The following is a 9,920-nucleotide window of genomic DNA, read 5'->3' as shown; positions in this document are numbered from 1 at the left end:
CCAAAAAAAAAAAAAAAAAAAAAAAAAAAAATCACATAAATGAAGCAAGTTTCTGAGTCACCGATGACCTCTGGTTCTGTTCTTTCTGATTTGGCTTTGCTCTGAGCAGCTTGGCCTCACAAGTGCTCCACTGATGTTTGTATTTTTATGAATTCACCAAAGATAGTATGTTTTGGAAATACAGTAGACCCAAAATGGTAGATCATACTATAAGGTATGATTTAAAAAAAAATACAGTGAATGGTTAAATCCCCCCCACACACACACCAAATTATTGCAGGAGAAGACACCTGGCTGAGAATCTCCCTCAAAATCCTCCAGGTTGGTTTGAACATGCTTATCCCATCACCCTTGCCACTTTTTAGAAGTTCTCTTTCATGAGAGTCTTAACGTCCTGAATTCATTCAAAACATTTCCCCTCGGGCCAGGTATGTAGCTCAGTGGCACCTCACCTGCCTGGCAAGTACAAGGTCCTTTGAGTTCAGTACCATTTAAAAAAAAAACAAAAAACACATTTCCCTTTCATGGTTATTTGACTGGGAAGAGCCAGGAGTTGCACAGTGCCACATCTGGTGAATGAGGACGCACCATGGTTATGAGCCTGCCTTCCCACTGGATGACGTTCAGCAGCAGCCTTCACCCATTTTTTTTTTGGTACTGGGTATCGAACTTGGGTCCTTGCTCTTGCGAGGCAGGAGCTGGAACCACTGAGCTAAATCCCCGATCCTGTCACCCTGTTTTTGATCAAACCTGGTAAAGACACAGAAAAGACTTCAAGACGAACAACAGGATAAGTGGCTTGGAAGCAAGGGGTGGATTTTGAAGGGGATTAATGGTGGTGTATCTTTTACTATAGAACTTTTTAAATTTTAAACATTGCTATTTATTTAAATTCTTTCGGTTAAAGTACAGAGAAGGTGTTATGCGTTCTTTTGATAGAAAAGAAAGTTTTCTTTCTATAAAGGTATCTGTCTACAAAGCATGAAGTATTTTCTGCTTCCATTAAATGTACACATCGCCTACGTTTAACGTCCTCTAGACCCCAGCCAAAGCATGAATCATGCTTTCAGCATACTTGATAGGGACAAGAGAGTTAATGAAGATAAAAATGAAAGTGTCCTTTGTGAAATAGGTTTGTTCAAATTACTTCTGGGTCACTGGGCTTCCGTTTCACGGTGAGGGTGGGAATCTGGCATGAAGGGAGTGAGCGGACTGAGTGGGATGTCAGCAGACAGGCCAGACACCTTAGGGTTCTTCCTGAGAACTCGGGCTTCCGGTGCACCGCACCTGTGCGCGGCATCTTGGTGCTTCCCGCGGAGTTTATGTTCTGAGGGTTGATGGGGGACCGGGGGTGCCGTTCAAGGAAAGAGCCCCTGTATGTTGTAGCTCATTCCTCACAGGGGCTCATTCAGATCTGTGTGCTTCTAGCTGCTGATTCTTACCTGTGTTCAGTGACACGGCGTTCACAGCCAGCGGTGCCTGTTTACAGGGATAGAAGGGGGTGATTGCGCTCGGAATCACATGGCCGGCTGGGTGGTCACACATGGAATAGAATCACTTTGTTTGGCTTTTGCTTTTGAAAGTGGTGTTTTTATTAGGCTGTGAGTCTCTAGGCAGTTTGTTACTGCTACTCCAGGTCCTGTGACGGAAATCCAGACCGACAGCTGCCACCTCCCCACCACCTCGCCTGTTCCTCGTGCCCAGATGTCAGTGGACACCCGGACCATCGGCACAGCAGCAGGACAGAGGGTACGGGCAAGAGTTGGAAGTGATTCTGGAATGTCTGGAACACGATGTGTTCTGGGTGGCTTTAGCAGCCACTGAGGCTGGTAGAGCAGGACCAGACACAGCCACAGAGCTGCCTTGTCCCAGGACCCACCCCCCAGGCTGAAGAAGCACTGTGCTTGTGCCTTTCCCATGTGCAGCCAGCAGAAACCTGGCCTAATTCACAGAAGCAAGGAAAAAGCTGGCTTTTGGTGTTGCGGTGTGGTTTCATAATGACAGGTGCTGTGCCATGGGGGATGGAAACCAGAGTAGCACCAGACTTGGAACCGGACAGTGTCCTTTATGGGCCCAAGGGCCCAAATGACTTGTCGAGGCCTTCGAGCGGAGGGCAAGAGAGAGCAGCGGTCTGCGCAGTGATAGGCGAACATCGCATTCATCTCCCCTGGTCCTCCTGGCCGCCTCAGGTAGTAGCCCTGACTGTCTTCATCGGAAGGAGAAAGTCGGCCTCTCTCCAGGCTCCTGCCTCTGGGACCCAGCCTAGCTCAGACACAAGCACAGCTCAAGTGGTGGTGTGAGAAAGTTGCACTGCCAGGCTGCAGGCTTGGGGTTTTTCTTTTTTCTTAAATATTTTTATGTCATTTGAGTGGTACAAAGAAATAAATGGAATGATCTGTAAATTATAAAGCTCAGATAAACCCCTGTGCTCACCGTGTGATTTGAGAAGCAGAAGAGAGCCAGTGTGTGCCTCTCCTCGACCCCTGCCTGTCCCCCTGAGGTCACCTCCGGCCGGGGGCTGCCCCCTTTCTCCCTCTCACAGTGTGGTTTGCTTCATGTGTGTGCATCTGGAAGTGTCCCAAATCAGAGCTTTATAAAAAGAGCACCCACTATGTGCACTGTGTCTTGGGCTGGGTCTTGCGGTTGGTTGCATCTGTTAGTTTGGTCATCTTCATTGTTGCCTAATACTTCACTCTGGACCCCACTTTATTCTTCCTCTGTCAAGATATGTTGAGGTTCTTTCCAGGGTAGGCTCTCAAATAATACTGTTGTAAGCATTCCAGCACAACATACGCACACGCACATGCATGCCTGCCCCAGGAAAAACCCAGTACCTTCATTTTGAGCTAGATCCTGCACCCTTTTAAATAATGTTTTCTGTTGGGACAGGGTCTCACAAGGCTGGGGTTGAATTTGCAGTCTCCTGCCCCAAGCCTTGGTACAAGCCATGGAGGCTGTGTGAGTCCATGCCTGGGCTAGGGAGATGGGAGGGAGCAGAGGGAGGTACTTCTTCCTGGGAGCCACCCACATGGTGAACTATGACAACGTAGCCCCCACCCAGGGACCCAGACGGGCCCAGAAGTGGCTCCTGTTACCAGGCTTGTTCCTCAATAGCATGTTCCGTGGACTTCATTGCTATTAAGAATCTCTTTGACTTTGGTGAATGAGGATAGAGGGGTTCTCGAATTGCTTATGCATCTGTCTGGAAGGGAAACAGCAGAAGCCGCTGAACTCCAGCCAGACAGACCATGGACAAAGGCCAGTTTTGGTGTCCTCCCTCCCCAAGCCGCCGGTGCAGGCAGCGGAGAGCCTGTGTGATGCATGATGGTGATCTGCAACGTGAGGGCCCAGAGCCATCACCAGCAGTCTCTGTAGTGCAGAAGTGGTGTGGAGAGCAGGGGCGAACTGACACTTGGGAGGCTTCCGTTTTAGGAAGCTGAGGTCAGTTTGGCTCATCTGCAGCCTAACCAGCCTCTCACTGTTGGCCAGGAAGCATCATCAGAAGCAGGAGCATCACCTTCAGGCCCAGGTGGTGTTGGACCCATAAGGACAAGTTCGAATCTTCTTCACCTCGAGGCCTACAGGATGAGCACACATCAGAGATGAGACGGGAAAGGAGGGGAGGGAGGACAAGCACTTGCAGGTGCTCAGTACACGTTGCCTGAATGCATACACGCCAGGCAGAGAGCAGAGCACCTGTCTTGTTGGCCGGGCACAGGGCTCTGCTCTCAGGCTACTCGGCAGAGCCGGGGTAAGGCATCGGCAACTAGTTTGACCCTGAAACCAACGGGACAGTTATTGGCTTAACTTCTGGTGTCTCTGTGAGCCTTGGTAATCAGCTGTGGCCTGCACGCTCCAAATCCTGGCTAATGTGACAGCTCGACTTCAAGCCTCTTATGTAATGTTGGACTGCGCTGTGGCTCTCTGCTCCGTCTGGGGGCCGTTCTGGTGTTGTGTAAGTTAATAACTCATCATATAATGAATCCTGCTTCTGTTCTTTGAAGGGATGAGCTCAGTCATCCAAAAATAAATCTAGCTGTGTTGATATTTAGTTTCAGTTCATCTACCGCCTAACATCCCATTATTAATTTTCTACAAGCAGTCAAAATATTGTAAGAGCTTAACTGAGTCAGAGACTGGAACAAGCTGCTGGCTTCTCTCAGCATTTAAAATATTAATCTCCCATTTTGACAGAGCCACTAAGTATAAAAATGCACGAAAAGAAGAAAAAGAAGATTCTGTCATGATATTTAAAATATACCTTGATATTTTATAATCTTTATTTAGATGTTATTTGATTTACCAAAGGGGGAGAAAAAGAACCCTAAAGCTCACTCCTTGGTCTTTCTAGACACACATTCTAACTAACCTTCAGTTTGTAGCACATCACGCCTGGCTTGCACGACACATCTTTTTCCTAAAGCCTTTGGACACATTGCCTCACGTTCCTCTGCCCTGAGCTGTTACGGAGAGGGAGGAGGTTGACGGCTAAGCTGCTCGCTGTCTGCACTGAGACCTGGTTCTCCTGCTCGGAGTGTGGTGTAGGCCAGGGCCCACGCCTCACCTGCTGCACGGAGGCCCCAGGCAGTGGCCCTGGGGTCAAGCCCAACAGCTGAGCCTTCCAGGCAGTGTGTGGAAAACAAGGAGAAGCCTGCCGCGAGCCCATCGTGCCCCTGGGCTGCCCATAGGGTGGCTGGACACGGGACAGGGCCAGGCTTCGGTGAGGATTTTGTCATTGTGACTTTAGGTGTACAAGTTTGGAATAACCGGAGCTCTTACTGGCGGCAGCGTCACTGCTGACCCAGGCACGCCCCTTTCATACTTAGTGCTATGAACGTGCCAGTGCTGCCGCTCCCCCAGGGAGGCTGTCAGTCCTCCCTTTACCGCTGGGGGGGTCACGCATCTATGTACCCATAAATGAAACCGTCCACGTCTCCTGTGTTTAACTCAGTGTATTCTAAAGGCAGTGTGTATTACTTTCATGAACTAATCTTTTCACTTTTTTTTTTTTGGTACCAGGGCTTGAACTCGGGTCCTTGTGCTTGAAAGGCAGGTGGCATTCACTCCATTTGGCTGGTGGGGCGGGGTGCTGGGGATCGAACGCGGGTCCTCGCGCTTGTAAGACAGGCCACCGAACTGCTGATCTAAACCCCCGGCCCTTCACTCCATTTTGTAAACTAAATTTCATTCACAGTCTTGGTTTACCAGTAGTTTGTTTTTCTAATAGGAAATGTTTCATTGTCGAATTATATCCTAATTCAGCTATCTGTTGTTCTGTCAGTGGTCATTTGATTTGCTTATGGGTTTTGTGGTGTGACAGCCCCACAGAGAACCTTGTGTTCCTTGGTCCCGGTGGGCTGAAGTTCTCTGGGATCTGCTTGTAGAAGCGGGGATTGCTGGTGGAGGGCAGTGGTTCTGGACCTGTGCGCCGCCTGGTGTTGACTGTCACGAGGGGGAGAGGGCTGCTGGCACGTAGTGGGCAGAGACCAGTGACCACGTGTAGGACAGTGGCCAGGAGAGCCCTGCCCCTCCAGGAACGGTCCAGCCCAGAATGGAAGCAGCATGGCGGGGAAGCCCAGGCTTCCACCTCCCAGGAAAATGCCTGCATATTTTCCTAAGCAGTCGCACTTATCTACACCCACCAGCAATTTAGAAAAACAGATTTTTCCCAAACATACAAATTCTTAGACAGTGACTTGAGTGGTCCTTCAGGCATTTTGAACGCATACAGCACTAAAATTCTGTGATGTGACAACAGCAGTCACTATAGGAATTCACACTCAGGTTTTTAACATTTTTGTCACTGCATAGAATATTACTGAAATTCTTGGTGAAATACTTTTTTTTTTTCAAACTACCATTTTACAGATTTGGAAGGCAGCTATAGCTATGCTCACCACTGTACCACCAATGCCCATTTTACAAACTTGATAAGAAAAGTTGTTTTTTTATGGTTCTCCACTTTTGATATACAAAAAGAGTCTGACCAAATCTGACTCCAAAGACATTTGTTTCCAAGAACCCATTCTTAAAGGCATAGCTCTCAAATTGGGTCTCAGGACAGGGGTTGCAGAGACCCTTAAGGGACCCAGGAAACCAGAACTACTTTGTGACAGTCGTAAAGCATTGCTGTCCCTTTTGATTCTTATCAGCTCACAGGTTCATAGGGGGATTGTCCAGGGACGGCATAGCATACAGATGGCATCACCGTGCTGACCCTAAGAGCTCAAGTAGTCAGTCTCGTGTTTTAAGCATTTCTTGGTTTTAATTCCTAATACTGCAAATATCAATAGAAATACCACACAGAAACAAAAGCTCTTAGAGGGCCTCAATAACATTCAAGAGCGTAGAGAGGTCCTGAGACTAAAACATTTAAGGAGAAAAATGTTCAGCTATTACGAATATTCAAGGGCTGGGGATTTAGCTCAGTGGTTCCGCTGCCTGCCTCGCAAGCACAAGGACCTGAGTTTGATCCCCAGTACCAAACAAACAAACAAATATTCAAAACAGCTGGGGGAATGAGCATCACATGCCTGTAGCCCAACTATATGGGAGCTAGGCAGAAGGGTGGCTTGGACCTAGGATTTTGAGGCCTGCCTGAATAACTAACGTAAGGAGAACCCATCTCAAAGAGAAAAAAAAGAAAGAATATTCAAAACAATGTATCAGACCAAATGTCAATAAAATCATTCCAAAATATTTGTTGCAGTGGCAGTAACGTGATTAGAAATATGCTAGTGTCTAAAACACCTGAGATAGGAAAAAAAAAGTAAAAAAAGAAAAGAATGTAGGCCCTTCTACTAGACAACTGACTACGTTTCTTCAGTGATGTGTGGAAAAACAGAGAGGCCATCTTCAGAGTCCTGACAGCAAACACATAAAGTATAAATCTTGTTGAATTCTGATTCAAACAAACTACTGTAGAACTTGTTACTCAATCCGAAGGATTTGAACATGGTCTAAATTTTAAATGATAGCAACAAATCGTTAGTTTTTTAGGTGCAGTAATGGCTTGGAAGCTATGAAACTAAAGGGATCTATATTTTCTATAGTCAAATACTGAAATATGTAGATCTGAGATGACATTGGTGTGTGAGGCTTACTTCAAAATACTTTACCATAACCATCCACAAAAGGGAAGAAAAAATGGTTAGATAAAGCAGATACAGCAAAATCATGATCATTTTATATTCGCATGATTATTAAACAATTTCTTTATGTTTGAAATGCTGGCCATCAGAAGTATGATGGATGACTCCCTGAAGCCCAGTTTCTTCACATGATCCCAAACGTTACAGAGAAACAAGAACAAATAAAGCTACAAAAAGCTCACCATAAATACAGTCAGAAAAGCAAGAATAGCCATGCTCCATACTACTTACGAGTTAGCAAACAGGAAATAAACAAAGCACATTATTGAGCTATCACTTGCACTCTCACTGTTACCCTTTGCTGAGTGAAAAATGCCTCATACAAAGGAAAGCACCCTGGGTGCCTTCATCTCCGTGATGTTCTCATGTAGACCCGGACTCGGAGTAAAACTGAGGCAGTGCTGACCTAGAGGAAAGGAGGTGCAGGCACTGGCACTGCATTTTATGGTAAGAATGTTCTGTATTTTGGTTGTGATGTGGCAAGGCTGTACACATTTGTCACAATTTAGAGAATGGTACATTCAAGATTTGTGCATTTCATGGGAAGCAAATTTTACCTCCCAAAATGTAAAAGTAAGCACTGAACGCTACTTAATATGCTGCCCACATTTTTAGGGATGTAATATACTGTTGTCTGCAAAGGAGGAGAGGTTTAAGGAATCTCAAGGCTCCCAAATAAAAAAATCTAAATTGCTCACAAGGGCAAAAGAATCCACCTGATCCCGTACTCCTCAAAGCAGTTTATAAAGCAAGACAACCATGAAACCTTTTCCGAAAAATCCGAGTCAAGGAAATGCAGGAGGAGTTCGTGGCAGGAGGGTTTTGCCCCCACGAGAGGGTAGAGAGCTTGTCCTGAAGGCGGTCTCAGGCGTGGGCTGCACTTCAGTGTTGATGCAGGAGCAGTAGACAAGTGGTGGGGAGAAAGAACCTGCACAAAAGGTGGAAGGAGAAGTGCACAAAAATGCAAGTACAGGAAGTGTATCTGTTTTGCACACACACTTGAGGTTTTAAGCCACTAGACATTGAGAAAGAGAGGCTAAAGTGGCAGACAAGAAAACGGGTCTGAGAGCACTACAGCGTGTACATACAAAGGTCAGCATGAGAGCAGAAGTAAAGACCTAAACAATTAAGTAATAAACAAAGAAAACGTCACTTAGAAATACTGAAAATATAACACACATAACTATGAAATTTTATGATCAGACTGAGGCCACATGTATCATTCATATAGTAGAGGTGTTAACTTCATATTAAAAGATTTTTGAAATGTGTTAATGTTCATGTGGAGAAAGTAGTATTGTTACAGAAGGAATCAGTAAATGACACACAGAGGGGCAGCAAAATGGAGGTAAAGTAACAAGTGAATCCATCGATGGGGGCCGTGCCTGGATTGATGATGCACTGGGTTACAACTCCTTTTATAGGGCTTTGCAGCTCGACTTCATTGGCTGGCCACATGCCATCCTTACAGTGCAAGTCACAGCCACAAAATAGTTCATCTATTCCTGTTATCTCAGGGTGAGAACAAATGCCTCATTCAGCAGTTAGTGCCTTTGGGGTCTATTAGTTCTGAGCTAAACAAAGCAAGCTGCTGTTAGAGACAGCAGAAGCCACTTTACATTGTAAAACTTTATAGGTTTTCACTATTTATAAAAGTTTTCCCTATCAGTATATGTGAAAAAGAGAAAACAGCAAAAAGATAAATGAAGCCTGTTGGGCATTGAAACATCCTCAGAGCCTCCATGATTCGAGCAGTGTGGCACAGGCTATAGGCAGCCAGCCAGGCCAGGAGAGGGCGGTAGACCAGGAGACCAAGGGGACCAAGCAGAGAGAGGTAGACCAGAAGACCCAAGGATACTACACCAACAGCGTGTTACTGTGTGGATCTAAAATGTACCAATAAATGTTTTGCTTTTAAAAACCCAGTAGTTCAAGTCAGCGGGGCCACAGCCACATAAAGGAAAATGTTTGGATAACCAGAGGCATCATGAAAAAATCAAAAGACTACTGGCAAACTGGGAGAAAATATTTGCAACAATATAGATACAGGACTAATCACTCTCAAATCAGTATTTTAATGTTAAAGGGACAATGATCAAAACTGGGATCGAAAATGAAGAAAAGAGTCAGTTCACTAAAAATGATTCTTACACAGATGAAAAGATGTTCCACCTTACCCATAGTTAGAGAAATGTAAATTAAAACTTCACTGAGGTACCATTTCTCCACTGCCGGACTGGCAAAACTTGTTAAGTATAGCAACACATTGTGTCGGCGAGGCTGGGCGCGCAGGCCACCCTCCCTTGGTAATGGGTACGAAGATGTGTCCGCCTGCTTTGGAAGGACCAGCGGTGTCCAGAAAGACCGTAGGTGTACTGGCCTTTGACCGGCAGGACTCCTTCCAGGAGGGTGGTGGCGAACCTTCTAGCACTTTCTACACCTCCGCACGCGTGCCATAGGTTCACCAGCGCTGATCTGGGACTCCACCCTGAAGACATGCCCGACCATATGAGTGTGTGCCTGCACCATTATTAATTGAAGATATTTGTCAGTGACAAACATTGGAAGAACCTCAGTGCCTGGGCAGGACAGTGACTGGATAGATGATGAAACGGCCACACAATGGAACACCACTTACTGCTTTTTTTTTGGTTTTGGTTTTTTTATATGGGATCGAACTCAGGTCCTTGCACTTGCCATGCAGGTGTGGCATCGCTGAACTGCATCTCCAGACCTTCTTGCTTTTTTTTTTTTTTTTTTTTTTTTTTT

At 45.9% G+C, this 9,920-nt stretch overlaps 1 protein-coding gene across 2 annotated transcripts in view; it reads left to right on the top strand.

Annotated features, from left to right (window-relative positions):
- Med27 (mediator complex subunit 27) overlaps window positions 1-9,920 on the top strand; it is a 173,172-nt gene that overhangs the window by 119,555 nt on the left and 43,697 nt on the right. The window lies entirely within an intron of this gene.

This window comes from Fukomys damarensis, unplaced genomic scaffold (assembly GCF_012274545.1).
Source record: "Fukomys damarensis isolate Sample0158 unplaced genomic scaffold, DMR_v1.0_HiC HiC_scaffold_36, whole genome shotgun sequence".
Taxonomy (NCBI): Eukaryota; Metazoa; Chordata; class Mammalia; order Rodentia; family Bathyergidae; genus Fukomys; species Fukomys damarensis.
The sequence above is the reverse complement of the archived record's forward strand: the minus strand, read 5'-3'. Positions and strand labels throughout refer to the sequence as shown.